Genomic DNA, 27,426 nt, shown 5'->3' with positions numbered 1-27,426 from the left:
GGTGTCTTGCGACGACGGGTGTACTCTACTCTACCGTGGGAGTCGACTATGATCTCCAACACAAAATATTTCGTCATTTCTTTTCTATGATATTGTTTATTGTTATTGTCTGGTGGTAATTTTCTTTGTCAACACCAAATAGGAATTTTATGTTCTTAAGAATGCAAGTTGAGACATTTAAAGAAGGGGAGTGATATTATGTCACCGTATCATTATAATATAATGAAACCAAGCACAAAGGAAACGAGATCTTGATCAAGTACACAAAAATTCAATCATATTTCATTGAATTGAGATGGGACATTATAAGCCAAAATACACCTGACTTTATATCAAGGGAGAAAAATGGATAAATACATGCGAGAAAATTGTGAATACACTCATTTCCAGAATGAAAGGGAGAAGAAAGGAAACAATAAAGTGAATGAGAAGATCATGAAACATTCATCTAGCTTGGAAATTAAGGGTGCGAATGGATAAGGCAAAGACAAGGGCGAAGAGGATGGCATAGCCAACAACAACACAGGCAACCCAAGGCAGCATGTCATAATCAAATCCATATGAAGCATTGAGGAAGTCGCGTAGCGATACGGGGTTGCCCTCGGCCGTGAGCAACTGCTTTGTCACATTTCCAAACTGAGACACCATCAAACCGTAAAGTGTCCAGGTGACGGGACACCCCCAGTAGTACCACCTCCACCAGCCGGGGATGCTCTGCAAACATGGGAATGGCCATGAAGTTCTCACAAATGATCTATACATTGTTATGCAAGTTGTGTTCTCTATTTTGCTAATGTCATAGCATTTGACCTTTGTTTTTTATAAGTTAATTGGAAAGAACTTAGAATTTAGACTTCATTCGACATTGGGAGTTAAGGCCACAGTCATCATCCCGTAATATGTGTAGTAGAGGAAGGTAAAGAACATGAAGAAGAACAACCACAAGAACTTTGCCAAAGTGAACTCGAATCCGATCATACAGTACACCACCACCCCATATACAGCTGTTTGTACAAACACATAAGGCAGTTCCACCAAAACCTACAAACACAATTTCACTTTCATTGCCATTGCCATCAAAAGATATACCTGTATTTTCTTTTTATCAAAGTTGTGAGTTGTTGAATTTGTTTCATACCTGAGCCAAGGCATATGGAAGGGCTGAGAACATCCCAGCTGCTCTCTCCCTATAGAATACACTTCTCTCTATGTCGACCACTGGCTGAACTGAAGATGCATTATTCACCCCGAGGAAGAGAACCGCAGAGAACATGGAACCCATCGCATTGAGGAAGTCTTGTTGCTGCTCTCTATGTTCTGACCATTCGTGCAGCACAGTGAGGTTAGAACAACAGTGAGTTGGAATGCATGAAGTACTAGCATGGAAGGCAATATAAATATCTATCTTGAACATTCTTGGTTAGGTAGTTTAAGAAGACATTCTCAAGTGCTAGTTTTTATAGTTAAATTTTACGAAAAAGCTTTGGAAAATTTGAGAAAAATGGAAGCATAAGGAAAATTGTTAAAAAAAAATTTGAAACTTGCGAGACAATTCAATCATAATTTTTTCTGTTGGACCAGAAATGGAGAAAGAAGAGAATGCTTACATCTTGCTTCCCATGTCCCAGAATATGCTGCCAAACAGGAGGGCGGCTACCAGGGTGAAGAAGAAGCGTACTGCATTGTATTGAGGGTTTCTCCAGTAGGACCAGTGTTGCTTCCAGAGGCAGGCCACAGCTTGCACCATGAATGGCTGTGAGAATTGGGTCTCGAAGTGTAGGTCTTGAGACCCTGGTGTTGGCTTGCTCAACTCCTCAATCAATGCCATATTCCTCCTACAATTATGGGGGAAGTAGTAATCTTAAGACGAAACACTAAAATTTCCCAAGGAGATCAAAAGGGAGGATCACGAGTGACTTCATCATAGAGACAGAGAAGAACTAAGGCAACTACTCACTCATATAGAGGAGAATTGGCATAAATGTTAGCGAAATCCGCCTGAAGTCCATTCTCAGAGGCTATGGAGGTGACCTCTAGCATCCAAGTTGCAGGATTATATCCTGAGGTTATCTCGGGGACACCTTCGATTGATTGGAAGTAGCCGGTGAGTTGTTGTGAGTTCGTCCCCAATGGGCCTGCGTAGATAACTTGTCCTCCTCGTTTCATCAAGAAGAGCTGAGAACATGAAAATTTGTTTGTAGGATTACATAGGAACGAATGGATAGAACATATTAAAGGCAGAATTCCTAAAACTAAGTATTTGTTTGTGTGCGTGTGCGCGCGCACGCGTGAGAGAGTACATACCTCATCAAAGGACTCACATATGTCAATGCTAGGTTGGTGTATGGTGCAGACCACGGTGCGGCCTGTGTCCACTGCATTTCTTACAGTCCTCATGACAATGGCGGCTGCTCTAGCATCGAGCCCCGAGGTAGGCTCGTCCATGAAGATGATGGAGGGGTTGGCAATGAGCTCGACCCCAATTGTCAGTCTCTTCCTTTGCTCTGTGGAGAGGCCATTGACCCCTGGCACGCCCACTAGAGCCTCCCTCAGGTTGTTCAGCTCCACCAGCTCCATTACCTCCTCGACAAAGGCCTGGGTATCACAATGATAAATTTCTAGTTACTTAGACAAAGCTCTACTCCGTAAAAGAAACTAGAATTTGACCCTTTATTGTAGAAATATTTAGAGATTTTGTACCAGGATTAATTTCACTGCCCAAAATTAAGTCGAGGGAAAGGCCAATAGCTAATTTAGCAGAGATCCCAGTTAGATATTTTCTGTCCAATATAGTTTCGAAGATATGGAGTTGATTGAGGAAAAATTTCGAGCACTATAGTCTTTCTTGTGTTGGACCATTGAACAATCCTAGATGCTTTAAATGGAGAAACAAAACTCTTAATACTTATTCCTAAGGGTGCAATAATCGAATTTGTTTTTACATTGGTGTGCTTTGCTTGGTGGTTAGGATATTAGGGGCTGCAACACATTGTCCAAGGTTCAAATCCCATTGTCGAACTTCCAAAAACAAGACAATCAAATTTGGAATTTGAGGAGTGTAACCTTTCAAGTGTGCGATTGGACATCAGCTGGGAGTCGCAACCAGGCAGAGAAGAGGAGCGACTCATGGACAGTGAGATTAGGGGAGTGAATATCATTCTGCTCACAGTAACCAGAAATACGGGCAAAGGTCTCTTGCTTCTTTGAGTAGCCAGAGATGGAAATGGATCCTTCAATGTAGCCACCAGTCTTATGCTCGGCAAGGACATCCATGAGTGATGTTTTCCCTGCTCCTCTCACACCCATCAGGCATGTCAGCACGCCTGGCCGGAAGCTTCCGCTCACCCCTTGCAACAATTGCAATCGGTCTTGTTCTTCCCCATGAGCCTTCATTTCCTGCACACCTAGGCCTTTCAGTTCACTATCTTTTTTTTGGGGGCTATCGACATAATTATCATCAGGATCATTTTAGTATCCACTATTAACTGCTACTACTTCTACCACTACTACTAGTAAATTGGGTCAAGAAGATCTTGACATACGGCTGGCATGTCGACAAAGTACTTGATCTCCTTGAAGGCCAACGCAAGCGGTTTGAATGGTAGCACCATTCCTTTCTTCTCTTTCATTCCATTTGTTGTAGTAGAGTCTCCTACAAGGAGAGAAACACATGACAAAGAGTGAGACCTTTTAAATTTTTCTGGGTAAGTAATAGGATCCAAACTACACTTTCAATGTTGAGAAAACGAGCCTATCTCCCTCTATGACTTCTCTACTTTCCAAATACTTTTCCATTCAGATGTCCATTGACCTTAATTTGGTCTTCATGCTTCCCCTCTGATGTATCCTCTGTGATAGATGCCTGAGGCTTCCCAAGAGCTGCATAATGAAACAATTTACGTTTTTTTCCCATTAACTTCTTTTCATTTCAATCAACTAACAGTAGAAACAACAAAAGGTGAAATTGAAATGTTGTACTCACGGTCAAGATACTTTAAAGCTAAGGTGTAAAGGATGTTGAAGAGGACGTTGTAACCCATGAGAGCCCCAATCCCAATCCAATACCAATTTGCTTCAGTGAAAATCCCTCGAATCTTCAAGAGTAGCTGGCCTATGTGGACACCATTCTATTGCACATGTACAAGATAGTTAGCTACTTCCTCCATGCACTCTTTTATCCTAATCTACATGAACCAAAAAAGTTTTAAAGGGATTTTTTGCGTATTTCATGTTAACCTGTATCCATCTATTTGATAGGAACTCATTTACAGCCACAGCATTCTGAGCATACATGAGAGGAGAAGACCAGTATCCCCATTTCCACCAGCTGTAGATGTCCTCTGCCAAAATTTGGATAATAATTTATTTATAATGGTGTGCATACTTTTGTAATATAAACTAAAGCAAAATAGCGCAGAGACAGTTACAATATGAACATTGTACATAATCAAATGTTACTACATCCATGATACATTACCTCTTGAGACAATGAAGCCTCCCAAGACAAATATCACCAATAGCGCAAATGCTCCAAATGTGTTCGAAATGATTTGGTTTCGACCTAGTGCCCCGATAAAGAGGAAGAGAGACAAAGACATCTGATGCAGGTTGAATAGCAAAAAGAATTGCCTAAAGAATCTGAAAACAGAAGGTTGCCTTAACAATAGGACGGGTTAAGTGAGAATGAGAGGCAATTGAAACTCTTGCAGTAAGAGAGAGAGGTTTTACCTCCTGCAAGAAATCGGCCACTCCTTTCCTTTCGGGACATCGGAATCCCATCATGTGGAAGAAGTTGAGAATTGATTCTCTCGGTCCATGGTACACAACCTGTCCCTCACAGAGAAGGATGATGTCGTCAAAGAGATCATAAGTCTCCGGTGCCGGTTGCAAGAGAGAGGCAACAAGGCTTCCAGAGAAGACATGAACAAATTGTCGGAGGCAGTTTACGATTTGGAAAGTGGTGGAGGAGTCGAGCCCTGTTGATATCTCGTCCATTAACAGAGCAGTCGAGGGCCCTACCATCATCTCTCCTGTCGTGACGCGTTTCTTCTGACCGCCTGATATCCCCCTCCTCATGTCGTCCCCAACCATGGTCTCCGAGCACACCTCCAGCCCAAGCAGCTGCACACACCTCCTAACTTAATTTTCTCACTAAAACATCTCATTCTCTTTAACATATCCCAAATATGCTAATCTAAATTTGAGTTGGAGGGAGAAAGGGAGAGGAGAGTGTCTTATTTGGGGTGCCAAACCTTAAGTATATAGTCGGTCAGGATGCTTGATTTTTGTCCTTCCAATGCAATTGCCTACAAAAGAAGAAGAAACAGTGGGTGAATTGAGACTGCTAATACCATGACTTCTTTCTGGGTTAGGTCTGTTTCATTGCTATGTTACCTTCATGAAAAAATCAATATCAGGGTCTGGTTTTATGGACTAATCCTTCTCTCTCCTTGAAAGCTCCGCAAGAACGGCTACAAAAACCAGTGGCTTTTAAGCAGAGCATTCCAACAAAATCAGCAGCAAAAAATAGAGTTTGTTAGAGAGAGACGAACCATATCTGTTTCCTACGCCTTGGCATCGAGCAGAGAAATCCATGGTCTCTCGGACTGTCATCTCTCCTATGTGCAGATCCTTTTGGCTGATGTACACCGACGTCCTCTGCGGCACAAACTCCCTCATACTGTGCCCATTGTACGTCACCTTGCCCGAAACCTGTCAAACACACCCAAAGAACTGAAGTTTCTCTCTTTTTCTCTCTAAAAAGTGCCAAATTTTGGAGATGAAATTGTAGGAAGAGTGAACCCACCTCGAGGCTTTTGTCCAATTTTCCTGCGAGAGCCAAGAGGAGGGTGGTCTGTCCAGCCCCTGGAGGGCCTAGTAGCAGGGTCATCCTGTCATCACACCAACACACATTGTTTGAGAGAGAGAGAGAGAGGGAGAAAGAGAGAGAGAAGTAGTTTTGTCTATCCACCTTCCGGGTTTTATCACGCCGGTAATTCCCTTGAGAATTGTCACGGGCTTCTTCTTGCTCTTGAGCAACTTCAGGAAACTCATAAAGCTCTGCCAACAACATGTCTCTCTTAAGTGAATATGAAATTGAAAGCACAGGTATTGCAGAAAGTTGTATGTTTTCTTAGGTGATTCCAATGGTTTTTTTGGTCACGATTGTTCGAAGTGAGACCATTCGAGGAATTCATAATTACTCCTAGTTATTAGATGTCAATTTGGATGTCGTATTTTTTTTTTTTTTAACTTGAAGTCTAGTTCAAAACACGCTTATAATCACTGCATTTAAAATCTGAAATATGAGAGTGATTCTGACCTCTTTGTATTAAAAATATATGGTCGCTTTATATACTTTTTCGCTTTATATCCTGCTGGTTTGTACCTTTATTCTGAACTATGCAACTGACTCTCTCTCTCTTCATTCATTTTTTGAGTCAAATCTTGTGCTCAATGTGAGTGATAATTGGCCATATGCTGTTGAATATGCAGCAATGTTTCACATACTGTTTTTTTTATTATTTTGATATTATTACTGTGCCATTGGCTTGCTTAGAATGTTATTGGTTTGCAGAAGTAGATCAAGCATCATTTGATCTCATTTCGAGTCGAATCTTGATGCTCAATGTGTGTGATAATTGGCCATATGCTGCTGAATATGTAGTAGCGTTTAACACACTATTCTTTAGCTGATTTTGATATATTATGTTGTTATAAGATTGCTTAGAATGTCATTGGTTTGCAGAAGTAGATCAAGCTCTATTTGTTCTTATTTTGAGTTGCTGAATGTGAGTGATTTGTCCATATGCTACTGAATATGCAGTAATGTTTAACACACTATTGTTTATCTGATTTTGATATCATTATGATGTTATTGGCTTGCTTAGAGTGTCATTGGTTTGTGGAAGTAGATCAAGCATCATTTGATCTCATTTTGAGTCAAATCTTGGTGCTCATTGTGTGTAATAATTGAACATATGCTGATGAATATGCATCAGTGTTTAACACACTATTTTTTATCTGATTTTGATATCATTATGATGTTATTGACTTGTTTAGAATTTTATTGGTTTGCAGAAGTAGATCAAGCACCCTTTGATCTCATTTTGAGTCAAATCTTGGTGTTGAATGTGTGTGATAATTGGCCACATGCTCCTGAATATGCAATAGTGCTTAGCACATTATTTTTTATCTAATTGTGATATCATTATGATGCTATTGGCTTGCTTAAAATGTCATTGGTTTGAAATAGTAGATCAAGCATCATTTGATATCATTTTGAATCAAATCATAGTGCTAAATGCGTGTGATAATTGGTCATATGTTGCTGAATATGTAGCAATGTTTAACAAATTGGTTTTTATCTGATTTTGATATCATTATGATGTCATTGGCTTGCTTAGAATATTGTTGGTTTGCAGAAATAGATAGAGCATAATTTGATCTCATTTTGAATAAAATCTTGGTGCTAAATGCGTGTGATAATTGGTCATATGCCATTGAATATGCAGAAGTGCTTAACACACTATTTTGTTATCTGATTTTGATGTCATTGGCTAGCTTAGACTGTCATTGGTTTGCAGAAGTAGCTCAAACATCATTTGATCTCATTTTTTGAGCCAAATATTGGTGCTAAATGCGTGTGATAATTAGTCATATGCTGTTGAATATGCAGCAGTATTTAACACATTGTTTTTATTTGATTTTGATATCATTATGATGTTATTGGCTTGTTTAGAATGTCATTGGTTTGCAGAAGTAGAGCAAGCATCATTTGATCTTATTTTGAGTCAAATCTTGGTGCTAAATGCATGTGGTAATTGGTCATATGTTGCTGAATATGCTGCAGTGTTTAACACACTATTTGTTATCTGATTTTGATATCATTTTGATATCAGTATGATGTCATTGGCTTACTTAGAATGCCATTGGTTTGCATAAGTGGATCAAACATCATTTGATCTCATTATTTGAGTTAAATCCTAAATGCATGAGATAATTGGTCATATGCTGCTGAATATGTAGCAGTGTTTAACACACCTATTTTTTGTCTGATTATGATATCATTATCTGCTCCACTAATGTGAAACAATAGCTATAGAAATAAGAAATGGGATTAGAACTGTTTGCCTTTCCCATACATTGATATAAATCTGTAGACACCCTATTTTTAAAATTGACAAAATTCCATGATTTTCTTAATCTTAGAAAAACCTAGGACAACACTATTTTAAAAGGCCCCTAAACCATCGACCACCATAATCCATGGTCCCAATCCTATGATCCACACCTAGCAAATCTCATAGTTTTTAGTAGTTAGTCATCTACACCTAGTAAATCCCATAGTTTTTAGAAGTTATCCATTCCACACCCATGGTTTTAGTAGTTATCCATTCTACACCTAAAAATCTCATAGTTCTTAATAGTTATCTAATCTACATCCCTATTAGGTCTATAAGAAAAGGAAGCTAGCGTGCTAAGGGGGAGAGAAAGGGAAGAGATGGGAGAGAGAGGTGGGATATGGGAGGCTAGAAAATCTAGAGAGAGAAAGAAACTAGAAAAAAGAAATCTTAGAGAGAGAGAGCTCAGAGAAAAAGAAAGAGAGGGAGAGAGAGAAAGATAGAGAGCCCAGAGAGAGAAAAAGCCGGTTAGCAAACCTAAGACCTAGGAAAACCCTAGCTCTAAGCCACCCGTAGATCAAGAAATCCAACCAAGCCAAGGCTTGGTCAAAACTTGAAGAGAGACAAAAGAGGACACACGGCATAAACTCAGCCGGTCTTGATATGGGCAAGGTTTTAAAGCCTCGGGTTTGCAGGGCCAACTGGCCTGGCCAGGTATTTTTCTCATTCTTTTTTTCTTTTATTTTTTTAGTTATTTTGTTACATCTAGGATTTTATGTTTATTTTATTCTTTCCTGCTTTTTGGATTGATGCTGACTCTGCCATTGATCTGAGAGCGGATCTACTCATTTCTGAGTAGATCTAGCCTCAAATCAAAATTTGATTTTCCCCACTCTCTATCACTTTTTTAAAATCAGTTTGTAGTACGGATCTGATGGATCTTTCTATGAAGATTATCTGATTTGCACTGTAAACAAAATAGTTAACATGGTACTATGAACGGTTATCATTGTAGATACATTGTAACAAATTTATATATGAATGGTCAATTGTCCATATGCCTTGTGCATAAGTGGTGCTATCACTCCATAAGATTTAATATTTCTTAATTGTCCATATGCCTTGTTTTTGTTACCTTTTTCCGTTAGTATTTCTTTTCATTATTTATTCATTTATTATTATATTTGTTTGTAAGTAGAAGAAAAAGAAAAAAAGAAAGAGGATTACTCATTGAATTTTGTGATAAGAGCATGTTTATGTTTATGTGTCTATTTCTTTTCTACTTCTAAAAAGTTGTTTTGGGTTCGTGATTATCTCTATTAAAAGAGGCTACTCAACTCCTATTTCTTCTCTCTCCACCTACTCCAACTTGTTAAGGGCTTGGATCTGTTCCAAATAATTTTCTTGTGTTTCGGGGGACTGCGTGTCTTTGTTTATGGCTAGAAATTTTCAGATTTCAATGTTTTCTATTTTATTTTCATCTCCTTGAACTTTTGTGAGTTTTAGACCGAGATTTCCTCGTAAGGTTTCCTTGTTGTTTATTCATTTTCTTTTATCTTACTAAAAGAAGCAGAGTTTTTGATTAAGAGGTAGAGCTTTCTTTTTGGAGATATTCCATAGTTAACGCTTTGGTTTAATTGTTAACCGTTGGTATTCACGTTCAAAAACATTCTTTGGTCTCTTCTACTTTAATCTTTTTTTTATATTCATGGAATAATTTTTCTTCTTTGGTATTCATGGCATAGTTCTTCATATCAATAATAGGTGACTTTAAAGCTTCTTTGGTTTAAAAAAAAAAAAATCAATTTCGCTATAAAAGTTTTTTTTTGTATGTCATTTCATTTTCACAGAAAAATAAATAAATAAAGAATCTTCTCATAAAAAATAAAATTCAACTTTGGCCTCTCCCTCTTTCCAAAACAAGAAAAAATTTTGTCAAAAAAAGAATAATTCTATTTTTCATTTATTTTCTTGTAATTCGATAGTTGCCACTACTTTCTATTTTCATTAAAAAATAAATAAATAAAATTCAGGGTCACCTGCACTCCCTATCTAATTGTGCCCTGATCGAGTCACCCTTGACTTGGGGCACGCTCAACTAGGCACGGGTTGTGTCTGGTTCCACTTTTATTAATTGTATACCTTCTTGGGCGTTGCTTACCCGCACATCTGACTATGCTTTTGGTCGGTCAAAAACCTGACTTGAAGCACACCTCACTTGGCACAATTTGTGCCAAGTGCTCACTCCTTTTTTTTTTCTTGCAATGTGTGTTTTCCTGTTTGCTATTTTTCTTTTCACTTGCAAGATTCTTTACACACTCTTGCACACAACGGACTGGGGAAGCTCGGGAAACCAACAAATTTTTTGAAAACTCCAAAAATTCTGCACTAACGGTCGTGAGGGAAAGATAGCATTGAGAGCCAAGGAGGTTGAGATTTATGTAACTTTAACTGTGAGCGCCCCTCCATAATCCCTAGCCTCAAAGCAACTCCACACATAGTAGGACTTGGTTGATTTCCATAACAAGAGGCCAGGACCTATGTGGGGACCTACTCAGCTTAACCGCATTTCAATAGTAAGGAACCCACTCAGACCGAGCTTACTTATAGTTTAAGGCAAAGTTTTCGAGTGCATTGTTTGCATATCTCGATTGATTAGTCCTAGATCTTAGTCCGGATCCTCTTTTAGTTCGAGCTGAAACTTTTTGTATCTAAGTCCAGTCTTGTAGCCAGCCTAGCCCAGGTCCGAACCAAAGCCCCCTTTTGGTAACACAACCTTGATCCCGTCCGGGTCCACACCCAGTTTGATTTTCAAAACCTTCTGGGTCTAACTCCAAACTTGTGCCTTGCCTAGCCCAAGTCCGAACCAGGTTTACACCTAGGTCCAAACCTAGGCCCCCTTTTGGTCAAAGCCAAGGCTCGTGCTTAACCTAACCTTCATCCAATTGGGGTCAACAACCAGTCTGTTAACCAACCCTCTAAGTTCAAACTCAAGCTTGTGGCTAGCCTAGTTCAGGTCCGAACCGGGTTCACGCCTAGGTTCAAGCCTAGGTGCCTCCTCGGTCCGAGCCAAGACTCGTACCCATCTAGTTCAGATCTCAGTCTAGGTCCTAGCCTAGGTCTAAGTATAGAGATTTCTCTAGAACTAGACTAGGTTCATCTTAACTTAAGGTTCAAATTGAAACCAATCGAGTATAGCAAGATCCATCAAGTCTGGTCTTTTCTTAGGTCTAGATTCAGAGTTGTTCTTAGACTTAGACTGGGCTCACCTCTATTTGGGATTCAAACATAAGTCCATCAAGCCTAATCTAAGTCCATGCCCAAGCTAGGTCCAACCTTTCTAGTCTAGCACAAGTTTAGGAGTTATGACCCAGGATCAAAGCAAAGCAAGGTCCAACCCTATGGTTTCAACCCAGTCTAGATCTAGAGAACCTAGTGAGTCCGAGAGGCATCGTCATAGTGCTCCCTCGCAAATCCAAAGCACTCGTGCTAGTGAATCGAGTCTCAACCCATATGGAACCATATCTAGCAGTCCAAGCGCCCTCAGGGCAATCATTTGGAAGCCACGAGCCAACAGGTTAATAGTGCCGTAATACCCTGAACAGTCAAGGGGTTAGGCCAGGGGCAATCCTCCATGACATGGGGGTTAGCCTCAAATCTAGTTGGCACACCAAGAGTAAGACCCCGGTCTAGATGTATGAGTCAGTCAATCCCAGCTGGGTCAACCCTAATGTTCAATTAGCAGCCCAGCATTCTAGTCTTAGTAATAAGCCAGTTACATTCTAGTCTTAGTAATCAGCCAGTTAGGGGGCAAGTGGGTTCACACACAGCTAGAAAAAGTCTACCCAAGCAACCCAGCACCAGTAAAAGTCAAAATTTTGACCTAACTCGGTATCAAGACAATCATAAGGTGCATGTAATCTTTAAAGACCTGTTGAACCGAGGGTACACCATCTAATGTAGTCAATCCAAGCAGGTTAGGTCAGAAGCTCATGCTATAAACCATGCCAACTACTTGGCTCAAACCATGATAACCTTAGAGGTGCTAGCCTGCCAATTCAATCGAGTTATGACCTCCCTGCACTCTTTTCAGTCCAGTGTTGGGGCAAGAGAATATCATAACCCTAGGGTTACATCATCCAGTCAAGGTCAAGGACAAGCGAACTTCACTGTCAAAGGTCAGAGGTCTAGTCATCATAGCAGCTTGAGTCGTCCATCCTAATCAAGTGGTTATTCTAACCTGCAGGCCTTCTTGCGGCCAAGTAGTGCAAACTCCGAGTAATGGGTCTGTTCTTACCCAATTCAATTCGAGTGAATCTGTAGGCCGACAACTGGCACACTAAGTTCAACATAGTCCTTAGGCTCAATCCTTGGGGCAACCCGCTACATAGGAAAGCCAGTCTATACCAGCCACATACCACAAATCCAGGTTCAACAGACCATGCTGCCGAGCAAGGTCACGGTTATAACGACGTCTCAATTCACCTACATGAAATGCCTCCAAGACTCTTTAGAGAAATGAGAATATGAGACTTCTCAGCTCCTAAAACCTATGTACAAGAAACTCTAGGACACCTAGAAGATCTACCAGTAACGTTTGTGATGCCACAATTCATAAACAAATTTTTTAGGAAAGAGGATCCTGAGGCACACATCAACACCTACTTATTAATGGTCCATATGTTGCGAGACTTACCCAACCAACTTAAGGTCATGTTTTCGCATGACTTATCAGAGGTTCCTTTGATGTGGCACCAAAGATTCATGAAGGATATCCCTCAAGCAACTCCTGACGAAATATTCAGGCGGGGCCAAGACCCATTACCCTTGGTGAGCTAACATCCACCAAATAAAAGTCGAACGAGTCTCCCTTTGAATTTATAACAAGATTCAGAGAGACCACTACACGAGTCGTCGAAACCCCACTCCCTAAATCTGTAAAGGTAAGAATGACATTAGAGAACATGACTTCAGAATATGTCATGTTCTTCAGCAATGGGGCGGTTCCTTACTCATTTGACCTTATACTTGAGAAAGTAGCGCATTATGAACGGGCTAAGGAGGATGAGGCTATAGTCTTTGATAACTCGACTGGCGAAAGACCCTCTCAAGAAGGAGAGGTGAACATAATCAAGAAAAGCAACCCTTCTACAAACCATTCAACAGAAAGGACTAAAACTTACTTTACCACATGGAGAATGCAGACTTCCACACCAAGGGAGTTCACTCCCATTAATGAGCTTATGACCGATGTTATTAAGACGTTGCTTAAGGCAAGGCTCATAGAATTACCTGTAGTAGCCAGGATTCTTCCCTTCCATGGAGGCGATACATCTCGATGGTGTGAGTGGCATCAAAATTATGCTCATAATACTGAAGAATGCCGAGCTTTCAGGCATAGAGTTCACGACCTCATTGATAACGATACGATAAGTGTTAAAAAGAAAGAGGTGATTGGTAGAGAAAAAATAGAAACTCTAGATGTCTCGACAAACAGTTCTGATGTCAACCTGATTAACTCAGAAGAATCACAAACTGCACTCAAACCTGAAAAACAGCTACAATGGCCTTGGAGCACAAGAAGAAATCAATTGGACAGTCTAGTAGATGAAGAACAAAACGAGCATAAGCTCACCCAGGAGTTAACCCAAAAAACATACGAGAAAGGGTCATCACATGTGGAATTCCACTCCAAGATGTAGTCTCGAAAGAGCTACCAGAAGTCCCCGTCATCGGTAATCAAACTAGGGCAGATGATCCCTTCAACCTGTACTTCTAAATTAACATAATAAGTGAATCACACATATATGATAATGAATCAAACTCGCAAAAGCAAGGTGAACTCGAGCATAAGCTTAACCAAGACTAAGAAACTGTGGAGTTCCAAACTCATGGTGACAAGAAAACCTTAATTCCGGGAGAATAACTCAAGAGGAGGCAGATGAGAAAATTCTTCAAGGAGACTTACTGCCTCAACTATCAAAAGAAGTTGACCTTCTAAAAATTCTAAGAGGCCCACCTGGGCCGTCTTCATAAGACTTCCTAGATGATCCACCCATATGGTGACCAAATTGGGTCACCTCCTCAAGAGGAGAGATTTCTAGAGCTTAATTAGGGCAGGAGCATAACTCCGATAACTGGGGTACGCCCATATCACAAAAGTTCATCTCATGAAAAACAAGTTCCTAACAGAACAGAAAGCCCCGCGGGGGCAACCCCATCAAACTACTAAATAGAGGTAATCTCCTCTCATGAAGAGGGCACAACAGGGGCAGTTAATTAGATTGAGCCCTTGTTTGAAGACTCCCAATGTGCCATAAGGTCATCCAATGTTAACTTAGTCACTCTTCTCCTGCGAGAATCTCCTCCAAGCTCGAGCACTAAGGAGGAGCCTACTATGGAGTTAACCTCCGAAGAGCAAAAAATCTTCAATGAAAAAAAAATAAAAAAGGAGTTGGGTGAGTGATCACCCCTTGCAAGAACCAAATAGGGCATTCACGCCTCAAACTTCAAAAGGCATTAACGCTTAATGAGTAATACGAATTATCCCATTAACGGGGAATAACTAATGAGCTTATCCATCCATGTAAGGGATTAGGAAACTAAGAGTAATTATTAGTCCCAAAATCAAGGATCAAGTGGGGCAATTCAATAGATAAATCCAAAGGGAGCTCGATGACCATTGTCAAAGAAATATTCGATGCCAACCTGGGGCAAGGGAAATCAGAGGATGGCTGATATTAGAACCTCCCTGCTACTTGGATAAGGGAAAGATGATCAAATCCTTACATAGTCTTAAAGCGAAATGCAAAAAAAAAAAAAAAAAAAAAACACTGTTGGCTCTTCTTCTTCCTCCTCCTCTTCTTTTATCGTCATTTTCTTCTTCAAAAAATAAAATAAAATAAAATCTGCTGGGCTGAACACCCGAAAGGGACCCAGGGGAGAAATAAAAAGGAAAAAAAAAAAAGAAATCATTTGGGCTTAAATTCTAAAAGGAACCCCATGTGTTGGAAAAATGGCTACCAGGCTGAACACCCGAAATACTGGAAGTGATGAAAAAGAAGAAGTTTTCTCCTTTCCTTCTATTCTCTAAAGTCTTTTATATGTAAACATCTTCTCTTCCTTCATCTTGAGTCAGAATAGTGTCAAAAGAAAAATCAATAAGCATTAGCCTGTTGGAACTTTGTTAAGGACATCGATCATCTAGACTTTGAAAGGTGAATGGTGGAGGAACTAAATCGGAAATCCAAAGAGACTCTAAACACCCAGGGGCAGTATCCTGTATTTTCAAAACTATGTTTTGCTTGAAAACTCCAAAGAACTCTCCTTTGAATTGAAATACAAGAGTTGAGGTTGGAAGATAATGAAATACTTGATGATTCCTCGTCCTGAAGATTCAAGCAAGGAGCCGACACACTCATATAGGGTCTACCAAAGGGGTCACAAGTGGTTAAACTGTAAGACCCACATTTAAAAAAAATTAAAAAGAAATAAAAATCTTAAAACTTTCATTTCAAAACTTTTCTTTTAAAAAACACTCCATCGTTTGCATGAGTATAACTGCCAACTACCCTATCCATCGCTGCATGACGTTACACTACTTAACGGGCTCTATGGTTGCAGGAGCTAAAACTGCTAACTAAAAATTTGTTTTTCAAAATATCTTTCTCATTTCAAAATTTTCATCATATGCCATATGTTTTAAAAGAACTTTAATTTCTTTGTTAAAATCATGACCAGTTCAAGGCTCTAGGTTTTATTTCTAAAAATACTTTTAAAAACGAAGGAGTTTCGACACTAATATATGATGATTACCATGTTGCCACCTCATCTCTCTCTTCAGAATTGACCAAGTAAACCTTTGCCTAAACAAGATAAATCTATAGAAGACCTTAGAAAACCCTAAGAAAATAAAAGAAAGTGTCAGGTTTAAGAATTTGAAATTGTGAAAAACCCTTAAAGTTAAGTTGCATGGTCAGAAAATCCAACTCGAGTTTTAAGCTAGTGTAACTCATCGACATCTCATGCCGAAAACCCTAGAATGAAAATACCCTAAGTGGGTGAGCGGAAGGCGCAATATCTTGGAAGGATAGTTGGTATGTCCTCTGACTACAATATGTCATGATGAAAATTAAAATGTCTACATTATCTTTGCCACTCACTTACCCTTTGAAGGACAGGGAGTGCCACAGAGTGTCTACTTCTTTGGCACTCACCTGTCCCTCGAAGGACAGGGAGTGCCAAAGAATGGCAACTGTAGACACCACATTTTTAAAATTGGTAAAATTTCATGATTTTCCTAACCTTAAAAAAACCATAGGACCACACTATTTCAGTAGACCCCTAAACCATAGATCACCATAATCCATGGTCCCCATCCTACGACTCATACCTAGCAAATCTCATAGTTTTTAGTAGTTATCTACTCTATACTTAGCAAATCCCATAGTTTTTAGTAGTTATCCATTCTACACCGAGCAAATCCTATAGTTTTAATAGTTATCCAATCCACATCCCTATTAGGTCTATAAGAAAAGAAAACTAGCGTGTTTAAGGGGAGAGAAAGGGAAGAGTTGGAAGAGAGAGGTGGAACGTTGGAGGCTAGGAAATCTAGAGAGAAAGAGCCCAAGAAATAAAAAAGCTTAGAGAGAGAGAGAGCTTAGAGAAAACGAAAGAGAGGAAGAGAGAGAGAAAGATAGAGAGACAAAAAGCCGGTTAGCAAATCTTAGACCTAGGAAAACCCTAGCTTTAGGCCACCCTTAGATCAAGAAATCCAACCAAGCCAAGGCTTGGTCAAAACTTGAAGAGAGACAAAAAAGGACGTACGGCATAAACTCAGCCGGTTTTGATACGGGCGAGGCCTTGAAGCTTCGGGTTTGCCGGGCCAACTGGCCTGGCCAAGCATTTTTCTTATGCTTTTTCCTTTATTTTTTAGTTATTTTGTTAGATCTAGGATCTTTTGTTAGATCTAGGATCTTATATTTATTTTATTCTTTGGTGCTTTTTGGATCGATGCTGGCTATGCCATTGATCTGAGAGCGGATCTACTCATTTCTGAGTAGATCTAGCCTCAAATCAGAAATTGATTTTCCTTACTCTCTATCACTTTTTTAAAATCATTTTGTTGTACGGATCTGAGGGATCTTCCTATCAAGATCTCTCTTGTTTGCATTGTAAACAAAATCGTTAACATGGTACTATGAACGGTTATCATTGTAGATATATTGTAACAAATTTATATATGAATGGTCAATTGTCCATATGCCTTGTGCATAGGTGGTGTTATCACTCCATACGATTTAGTAAATATATAAATGCACTATTTGTCTCCGAAGGAATGGATAACCAATCGTCAACGGCTAGTAAAAATACTGTCATGGGGAGCAAATCACGAAAAGGCGAAACCAGACAATTTGCGCAGTAGAACAGTGCAGAGGAGAATCAATTTATTGATATCTTGTTGAAAGAGGTCAAGAAAGGTAGGGGCCTAAAAAAAGGTGCATGACTCCGAATGATACAATTCATGAAAGGGGCAATTGGAAATTCCTATGACTTAGAACGATTGAAGAATAAATACAAGAAATTTAGGACCAAGTTCATGGAAGTAAAACTTTATCACAATCTGGTTTTGGGTTTGATTATGGGAGAAATATGGAGACTGCTGAACCAGTCCTATGGGCTCAGTATACAGTGGTGAGTTGAAAACCCTTCAATTGTCTATTTCTATGTGGTTATGCAAGTTTCAGTGCAATGTTCCCACAAATTGAATACATGCATATGTTTTATTTACAGGAGAATAGTTTTGTAAAAAGATACAATGGCAAGACTTTACCTTTATACTTCAAGGTCTTAGAGACCATATTTGGCACTGGGGTCACGGATGGAAGGGATGCATTAGGGGGAGGTGGCGTCACTTTGAATAGGCATGACCACCAAGTCACTCAAGGCCCTTCCCATGATACTAATGAAGAAGGTGCCGACACGGCAGCAGTTCATACCCCTAGCACATCTGTGCCGGTGGTGGACTTGGGGCGTGATGAGGAGTTCAAGTCTTCCTCATCTGACGACATTATCCTCTCGGGAAAAGAAGCAGCGCTCTCAGCTTCCAACAAGAGCTCAACGAAGAAAATGCAACCGACAACAGATAGCATGGCCAACATACTGCCCATGATGCATGTATCTTGAAGGAATGGGCAGCCGCTACCACTAACAGGAGGAAGCATGATCCTGCAGCTGATGTTGCTACTCAGGCAAGGAAGGGCAGGGAGCAACGCACAAGGATTGTTGAAGACTTACGAAAGGACGGAGAAATATGTGTTGATGTATTCATAAAGGCATCTCGGATATTTTAAGTATCCTCAAGTATAGAGTTCTTTTTGTACCGTGGAGAACCTATAGGGCCGAGTGGCTTGTTGGAGGATGCGGTGTAGCGTATACAACAGTTGTAGTTTTCTCAAAAAAAACAAAAAAAATTGAACCTGACAACTCACCTAACTGTTTCGAGTTTTAAAAGACATCCAAGGGGTTTCACAAATATTTAGGATATGGATATTCTTATGGGAAAATTGCAGATACCCCTACTTTGGACTTTCTAGACAACTTCCCTCCCAACCAATTTTATTTCGTAACTTTTTCTTCAAAATATTTTTTTTTTACAAATACCCTCCAATTAAAAAGTCATTTATTTAGACCAAAATACCCTTATCTGTACAAGCTCGTGTCACATTCCCAACATGAGGTGCAGTCGGTTCAATACTTCCAACTGTCGGTCTGGCACTTCCAACTGCCAATCCAGCATTGTATTCTTTGCTGGTATAGTGTGCACGTGGTTAGGCACAAGGTGCCTTCGATTTGACAAATATTCAATGGGTCCGATTGTGATTTTAACTCGGTCTGGCACAAGGTGATATCTGTCCAGCACTCTTTTACATCGGTCCAACATATTTTTCATGCGGTCCGGTAGCTGTGCATTGGGGTACGGCAGTGGTTTTATTATAACGGTCCGACAATTTTTTACTGCGGCCCGACACTTAAGCTTTGGTCATTACGCATCCTACGGGGATGTGACGCGAGTTTGTACGGATAAGGGTATTTTCATCCAAATAAATATGAGTTTTGACTGTGGGGTATTTGTCAGAAAAGTATGTTTTGGGGTAAAAGTTGCGATAAAAAAGTTGGTTGGAGAGAGGTTGTTTAAAAAGTCTAAATTGAAGGTACCTACAATTTTTCTTATTCTTATTAACCATTAATCTTTTGGATAAAATTCAATATATAGAAACTCGGATTGGTCAAAAGACAATGGATCTTTAAAAACATTGAAATAAAAATACAAAAATAATGATGAGATACATCGAAATAATAATACAAAAAAAGAGATTGTATGATGTGACTTATACTTTTCATATGTGACTTATACTTTTCATATCGCAAAAGTCACGAGTCTTGTAGCGTGAATTTGGATCGCTAGATTGTGTTATTTGTCGACAGAAAATTTAAGGACTATCTTCTCGGATTTTGAGCACGAGTCAATAGTGCACCCTCAAATTTGAGGACTACTTCCTCGGATTTTGAGCACGAGTCAATAGTGCACCCTCAGTTGCATGATTTCGTATGCGAGTGTTACAGGCGATTATAACCGTTTTGTACCAAAAAATAAACAGTTTTATTATATGCCTTTTTGAGACAAACATAATTGCATTATCATTTTAAGAAGTTTTTGAACCATTGAATATAGTCCTTTTGATATCGCTTGAGCTTATCATTATAATCTATGACGTAGAGGCCGAATCTCAAAGTAAATCTGGCCGCCCATTCCCAATTGTCCAAGAGAGACCACACAAAATATCCCTTTATAATGCATCCATCCTCGTAAAATTGGAATTGCCAAAGTTTGGAAGCTTATGGAATTTCAAAGTATTTTGTACCAAATTTGGAAAACATTTTTCATGTTCTACGCAAAAATTAAAGTGTGGATTCTATAGAGCCGAAACTCTAAACAATGAAAGTAAAGTGCACCTTTAAATAGTATCGATAAATGTGTTTTCAAAACTGGAAATCTTTGTGATAGCTTTAAAACATATTTTTATCTTTAATTATAAAATTTTAAGCTTAAAAAATAATATAGATTGAGCATTTCTATGAAAACTTGAAAATTGACGGTAAAAAAATGCATTACAAGATACACTAATTCTAAAACATGAAATCATTTTTTTTTCTCATGTCTCTACATCTTGAGGTCAAGATGATCAATTTGAGAATATTTGAGCATCAAAACAACCTCTTCTAGTGAAATTTTTGAGATCTACCCTAATTTGATTCTTTAGAGCATCGCAATTATATGAACTTTTTCCAAAATTAAGAGGACAAGGTTTCTATGAGTCAACGGAGTCACCTTTTTTAATGAGTCCTCCCTCTAAAATCCATTTTAGATACAGATTTTAGATTCAAAATTTTGAGGAATGTATAATCTCAACAATGACAAGTAGTAACTTAAAAAAAAGAAAATTAAAAACACAAAAAATAATTTTTTTAACATAATTTTAACACTATTAATTTCAAACTTTTTGGAGCTACCATTTTCTAGCATCCGTCTCCATGATGGATGTTACATGGCTAAGGGGAGGCTACTGTAGAAGTGCGTCCCCTGACGCACAATCTACCTTTCCAAATTAGGAAAGGGGTCAACAAAAGCCATGGATTATGAGATTTAAATTTGAGGGGGGGGGGGGGGGGGGGGTGGGGGGGTGGGGGATATTAGATTTAAATGATAACAATTTAAAAGTTTTAGATTACAGAAAGTAGTGGGTGGACCTTACAGCCTTGTAAATGGTCTAATATTGTAAAATACAATTTAAAAGTTTAAATGATTGCCATATTTTCTTCGCATTAGGCAACTCATGTAACACAATGACCTCATGGGTTGTACAAATAGAAAATTCGACAAAGTACACATTGGTTACTCATAACGAGCATAATTTTGAAATTTATATATGCCAAAATTTTAGCTCTAGGAGTGGTAATGGGTCGGGCTAGATTTGAACCCGAATAGTATTTGGGTCAAGGTTTTGGACCCGGACCCGAAAAATTTGGACTTATACCCGAACCGGAGGTCAGGTCTACCCACCGGGTCTCGAGTCTGGTCGGGTCCATTGCCACCCTTATTTAGCCCTAATTCTCCCAAAATTAAAAGGGAAAAAGTACAAAATTTTGCAATTCAAATTGAAAAATAATGGAATTTCACAAGTCAATAAAGCAACGTACCTCATGGAAGCCAGCAAATTTGTGAGGTAGTCATTATGGTATTTGATCTTCTTCTCATCCTTCATCGTGTCCTTGATGGGAATTAGGGAATTGTCTGGATCATCTATCCTTATAAACACACAAGGTAAAAAAATAATAAATATTTTAAAGGGATTGTATACAATGAAATTATTTACCTTTGGTACAAGGAGGATACAATTACTTATAACCATCCGTTGTAAATCTGAAAGCCTAGGTGTGTCACAAAGTTTGAAAAAAATTATTTTGAATTTTGAGCTTAGTCAATGCAATACATGTAATCACCCAATTTCACATTTTACTGGTCAACATTAATTGTGATCACCTTGTACTAAAGATAAGTGTATACTTTTCGCATTTTAAGACACCAGTGCTCATGGCCTACTTGTTAATTTGAATGGAGCTATGCAATTGGAACACATATATCTAATATTTTGAGCATGTGCCGATACGTCATGAATGCCAAAAACTCGTGTTTGACACTTTAATAAACATATAAACTATATATTTCAAATGTTTATTTAAGTTTTATGGCGAAAGCCTTTAATGTATCTTAGAATTCTACCTCCTACTCCAGTTAAATGATGTACATACGTCTTCCATCTGATAATCAACTTTAAAGTTGCCATTTTTTACCTGCATTGACCCCAATGGACTTTTGGTACATCGCGGACGCAGATTAACAATTGTGTCCCCTAAGACATCAAGTACATCCCCTTTTCTAATATCACTGTTAGCTCCATTATCAACATCACCATCATCATTATCATCGAATGAATGAGTAGAAGTAGCAATAATAATATGAAGGTCATGGTCCAAGGGAGCAAATGTACATTTTGTTCCCTTGGGAGCAGAATTTACATATGCTTCCTAGGGTCAATGACCTTAGGCTCTTGTATACAATGAGACCATTTATCTTTTGGTATAGGGAGGTCGCACTTACTTATATCCATATGATGGGAAATCTGATAGCTTGAGTGTGTGACAAAATTTGAAAAAATTCTTTTGAACTTTAAACATGGTCAATGAAACAAAAGCAATCAACCAATTTCACATCCAATTGTCAAGATTAACTATAACCACCTTATATCAAAGGTAAATGATTTCATTATATACTTTCTTTTAAATAACCATATTAGTGTTATAAAATTAAAATAAACAGTTTTTAAGTGCTAATCATTTTGATCAGACCATTTAGACAATTTGTTTGCAGTCCTCAATGTGAAGCTTTTCATGCAGTTCTAAGGTGCGTATTGTATATTCTTTTTCTTTTTTCTTTTTTTTTTTTTAGGTTGGTAGCCAAATTAGGCAGCTCATATCACCAAATTTGGGGGTTCAAAAAAACACCGAAATTTGGGGGTTCAAAAAAACACCGATCCAATCTGGAACCGAGCGATTAAAGATCGGGTATCGGCTGGACTGTTCAAGATCCAGCTATAAAACGGAATCCGGCCGTGTCGAGGGCATTGTTATCATTTTCAATAAAAATGGGAACAATGGGAATTTTTATCATTTTCAATAAAAATGGGAACAATCAGATCGCCACATGTGTCGTGATTCGGATCGGGTATCGGCTGGATTGTTCCAGATCCAGCTATAAAACGGAATCCGGCAAGGTCGAGGGCATTTTTATCATTTTCAATAAAAATGGGAACAATAGGCATTTTTATCATTTTCAATAAAAATGGAAACAATCACATGGCGACATATGTCTCCATCAACCATGAGCCCCTAGCGCCACGTATCCTTGGGCACACTGCCTCATGCTTCATCATGCTTTTCAAGCATGCAATGTGTGTAGTACTGAGGAAGGTTTTATTCACGTCAAACTTCTTTCATTTTTTTGATGTGGGTTTTGAGCATGGTACTTATTGTGATTCAAAGGCAATACAATAAGGCTTTCAGGCTTTTATTCATGTGAATAATACAACAAGTAGGCATGTGGTGTTGTTGGTTATCACGTCTTTCTTACACATTGAAGGTACTTGGCCTGAGCCTGGGCAGCGCCATCTTCTTATTTTGCTTGTCAAAAAAAATAAATGCATTTGAGCTGCGATTATTGTAAGCTTATATTAGATATGTAAAAGTAATATAATATGGAAAAAGTTTATATAAGGATGCAATTTGAGCTGCAATTATTGTAAGCTCAAATTAGACATGTAAAGGTAATACAATAGAAAAAGTTTATATAAGGGGCCGTTTGGATACTTGGAAATATATTTCGTAATACATTACCTGTAAATAAATTGTTACTGTTTGGGTAATATTTAGATGCTACCTGGGAAATACATTGTTATTGTTTGGCTATGTCTGGCAGAAATATAGGAAATGCATTACCAACATTTTATTAGCATGTGCCTATAAACTATCATTTCTTTCCTTTTTGTCACAAAATTTCACTAAAATGCATAATTATCATTTCCTTCTCTTTTGTCACAAAATTCCACTAAAATACTGAATTAAAATCATCATCACACCATTTCAAAAAGATTTCTAATAATAACATTATCACCATTCTAAAAAGATTTTCTAATAATAACTTGTACCATTTTACAATCATGACACTATTTCCTACTTATTTTAAGTGCCTTTGGCACTTATATGCAATCACATGTTTTCTAACATGACATTGGTTTCAACATGATAAATCATTGGAACAATATGATTGGAATAACATAATTTTATTATGATAAGCCTTATTTTTATTTATTTTTTATAGAAGTCTTTCAAATGTCTCTTTATGTAATTTCAAATAAAAGATAAATTTATGATACTAAATTCAAAATCTGTAGAATACGAGCTAAAAAATGGGAAGAAGTTTGATTAGTAAACTAGAAGGGAGGGATCACATTATGTTGTGTGAAACTTTTATTATGATTTGTGTGGTGTAATTTATTATTGATTACTGATTTGTATTTTAATTTTTTTAATTTTTATATGAGAGCTGATGCCTTTAGATAAGGGGACAAGCTTAAAAAGGGAGGGATCACCAAGATATTATAAAGAGAGGGCTTAGAATATTTTTTTAATCAAGAATAGAATAGGCCAAAATGCACGCCAAAGATTTCCCAAAATTACTCGTCGTAATAGATTTTCACCTATCACCGTGCATAATGGATTTTTTGATTTTTGGGGTCTAATTTTTGGGGAAATTTAGCGTAATATCTTTCCATTTCCTTACGATTAAGTGTACCCAAACAGTGGAAATGTCATATTTCCTTGTAATCTATTGTCACGTAATGATTTTCAGGTACCCAAACGGTCCCTAACGATGCAACTTTATAATGCCAAACTACAGATGCACCTCAAAAATCCATCGGAAAAGGTAGTTTTAATGTTTAAAAACCCTTTGATTGATCATCTCGACATTGAGATGTATGACCATGAAAAATAAAAAGATTTTAAGTCGTAGAAATAGTGCATTTTACGATATATTATTTACACTGTCCATTTTCAAGATTTTCATATGTTTATAAATCTACTTGATTTCAATCATTTTTGAAATTTTAAGTTTTATAATTAGATATAAAAATAGATTTTGAGATAATCCTAAGAACATTTTACATCAAAATTATATACCATGATAAAATCTGAAGGTCCACCTTACCTCTACAGCTACGAATGCAGTTGTATGCCAACTGCACCCATACAATATAGGCTTGGAGCATATTAGCTCTTTTTCTCTCTCTCATTTAAGAATGCCTACAGTTAGAATTTTTTTTACCCAAAAATAAATAGTCTAATTATAATGAATGCCTATTGTTAGATTTTTTTTTACCTTGAAATAAATGTTTTAATTATATTTTTTATTTTTATAATATGATGATCTTTAACATAAATTTAGGAATATTAATTTAAAGATAGGGTTCATACAATGAGGCCATTTGAAATCTCTCTCTCTCTCATAACAATCTCTTCCACTAAATTTATTCTAGAAACCTTTATATTAGATTTTTGAAAAAATAAAGTGTTATTTTGAAAATTGGTACGTATTCTAATAATTTTTACATTGATATCCAAATCTTATATTTTATTTATTAATTTTGCATTATAAATTATGTAATGTACTATTTTTTCTTACAGTTGTCAATAATATATTTTAAATTAGATGATACTATAAGATATTTTGGATTTGTTATTATTGTATAGTAAAATAATTATAAAATGTAAACCAACAATTTCAATTTCAATATATAATATTATAGTTTGTTAGGTTGTAATAAGTTTGGATTATAGTTAGTTAGGTTGTAATAAGTTTGGATTATAGTTAGTTAGGTTGTAATAGTTTGGGGTTTTTCTAGTGGATTAGTGTTTCCGCCAATTCAAGATTTTAGTGGCCATTTTTTTATCGATTTAATCCATTCTTTATTGTAGTCCATGTATGATTATATACTGCATCCATGATAATTCTATGATTTTGTTTTTTTTTGTGATTTAATGGTTAATATAAGTTCATACAGGGAAAAAATATCTCATTAGTCACATATTAATGAAAACAAATGAAAGTTAATAATGTAGTACCTTAATTTCTTATTGGATTCCTAAAAAACAACATTTATAATGATTTTGAATATTTTTTTTGGATTTTTTTATTGTTGAATCCGATCGATTCGGTCGATTCCCGATCCAAACCGTTGATTGACCAATCTGGATGGGCTTTTGGGATGCCCAATCTAGAGTACCAATCTGTTTTTTAAACCACTGCTTTAAAGTACCAGTTAGGGTTTTGATTTCACTCCTAGAGCAAATGCACATTTTGCTCCTCAACCATGGAAGCATATAATATTTTTACAATACCAATTGTTTTATGTATTAATAATATTCATTGAAGTAACGAGGTTTGAGCTGGAATCATTCCTTGTCTCTAATGGGTTGACCATTTCTAAAAGTTGTAAATGCATCAAAGGAAATAGTGAGTAACAGATACACATAGAAGCCAAAAATAAGAAGTTCGAAAGATTTAAAGGGAAAACAACAATAGTAATGCCAAAAGATGAGCAGCACTGCTTATAATATAGGGTTATTGGAAACTTGGGAACAAAAAATTGAAATTGATAAAGCCATCAAATTTGATGAGGCTTTGGTGTGGCTGAGGTTGCTTGTGACAACACCTAAAATTCAGGGGTAAAAGCACCCGAAATCCATCATGTTCACCTCTAGATCATAAAACATCACCTTCGAAAGCATTGGAAACTCTACAAATGAATCATTTCCACTTCTATGATCATGGATCTGGTAAAAATAGATTTCAAGCTTTAAAAAGTAGTTTATAATGTACCATTTCATCTGGACCATCCATTTCAAGTCTTTGTACATACACACTAATTTGCACAATTTTTGGAGTTTTAATTTCCATAGTTAGGGCATAAATGGATCTACAAGTCACCAAAAGGTGTTTTGGATCCTCAATCCATCTTCAAGATGGTTATTTCAGGTGTTGCCTCATACAACCACATCCTCGTGAAATACGCTCTGATCAAATTTCACTTAATTTTGCAAAAACTAAGGCAAATTTTTTAGAAAAACAAAATCAAAATTTCCAAAATAAATCCAAATTAAAATTTCCAAAATCAGGCTAAATTAATCCAATTTATTGAATTTTAAAGAAGCAATTGAAATCCAAATAGATGAGAATTACGTAGGGTGAGAGCCCCAGAGTCTAATAGGGAATCATTGAGAAGGACACCAATAATGTTAGAGGTGTTTTTATGGGCATAATAAGTTGCGTAGTGATTGATGCCCACAAAGTCTATGGAACCCTTAATCAGAGCAGATTGGGGTTTGCTGAATTGTGGCAAACGGCTTCCAACCTGGGTTTTCATTGAGCTCAGATAGTCCCCGAAAAACAAAGGGTCCATGAACTTGCAATTTGTTCATCGAAATTTGTTGTCACTATAGTGATGTCACTCTAGTGAAAATCAGCACAACATAGCACGTACACGTACACGCACACGCACACACACATGCACATGCACGTATAGATCTAGAGATTCAACGTAAAACTGTGGAGATATGGAAGTGGCAT

The 27,426-nt window shown here is 37.6% G+C and overlaps 1 pseudogene across 1 annotated transcript in view; it reads right to left on the bottom strand.

Moving 5' to 3' along the window:
- Positions 1-257: 257 nt before the first annotated feature.
- The window catches only part of LOC148779371 (ABC transporter G family member 39-like), a 94,442-nt pseudogene continuing 67,273 nt past the window's right edge, over positions 258-27,426 (bottom strand). The window contains exons 7-22 of the transcript XR_016046178.1: positions 5,553-5,712; positions 5,395-5,471; positions 5,253-5,306; positions 4,657-5,121; positions 4,478-4,598; positions 4,222-4,340; positions 3,983-4,127; positions 3,788-3,879; positions 3,543-3,617; positions 3,064-3,396; positions 2,305-2,595; positions 1,958-2,175; positions 1,615-1,835; positions 1,139-1,317; positions 855-1,041; positions 258-782 (exon numbers count right to left, since the gene is read on the bottom strand). The product of XR_016046178.1 is annotated as an ABC transporter G family member 39-like (transcript). The remainder of the gene's footprint in view (positions 783-854; positions 1,042-1,138; positions 1,318-1,614; positions 1,836-1,957; positions 2,176-2,304; positions 2,596-3,063; positions 3,397-3,542; positions 3,618-3,787; positions 3,880-3,982; positions 4,128-4,221; positions 4,341-4,477; positions 4,599-4,656; positions 5,122-5,252; positions 5,307-5,394; positions 5,472-5,552; positions 5,713-27,426) is intronic.

The sequence above is a fragment of the Amborella trichopoda genome, chromosome 12 (genome assembly GCF_054954075.1).
Source record: "Amborella trichopoda isolate Santa Cruz 75 chromosome 12, AtrichopodaSantaCruz75HAP2 v2.0, whole genome shotgun sequence".
Taxonomy (NCBI): Eukaryota; Viridiplantae; Streptophyta; class Magnoliopsida; order Amborellales; family Amborellaceae; genus Amborella; species Amborella trichopoda.
Note: the sequence above shows the minus strand (reverse complement) of the source record. Positions and strands in the feature narration are given on the sequence as shown.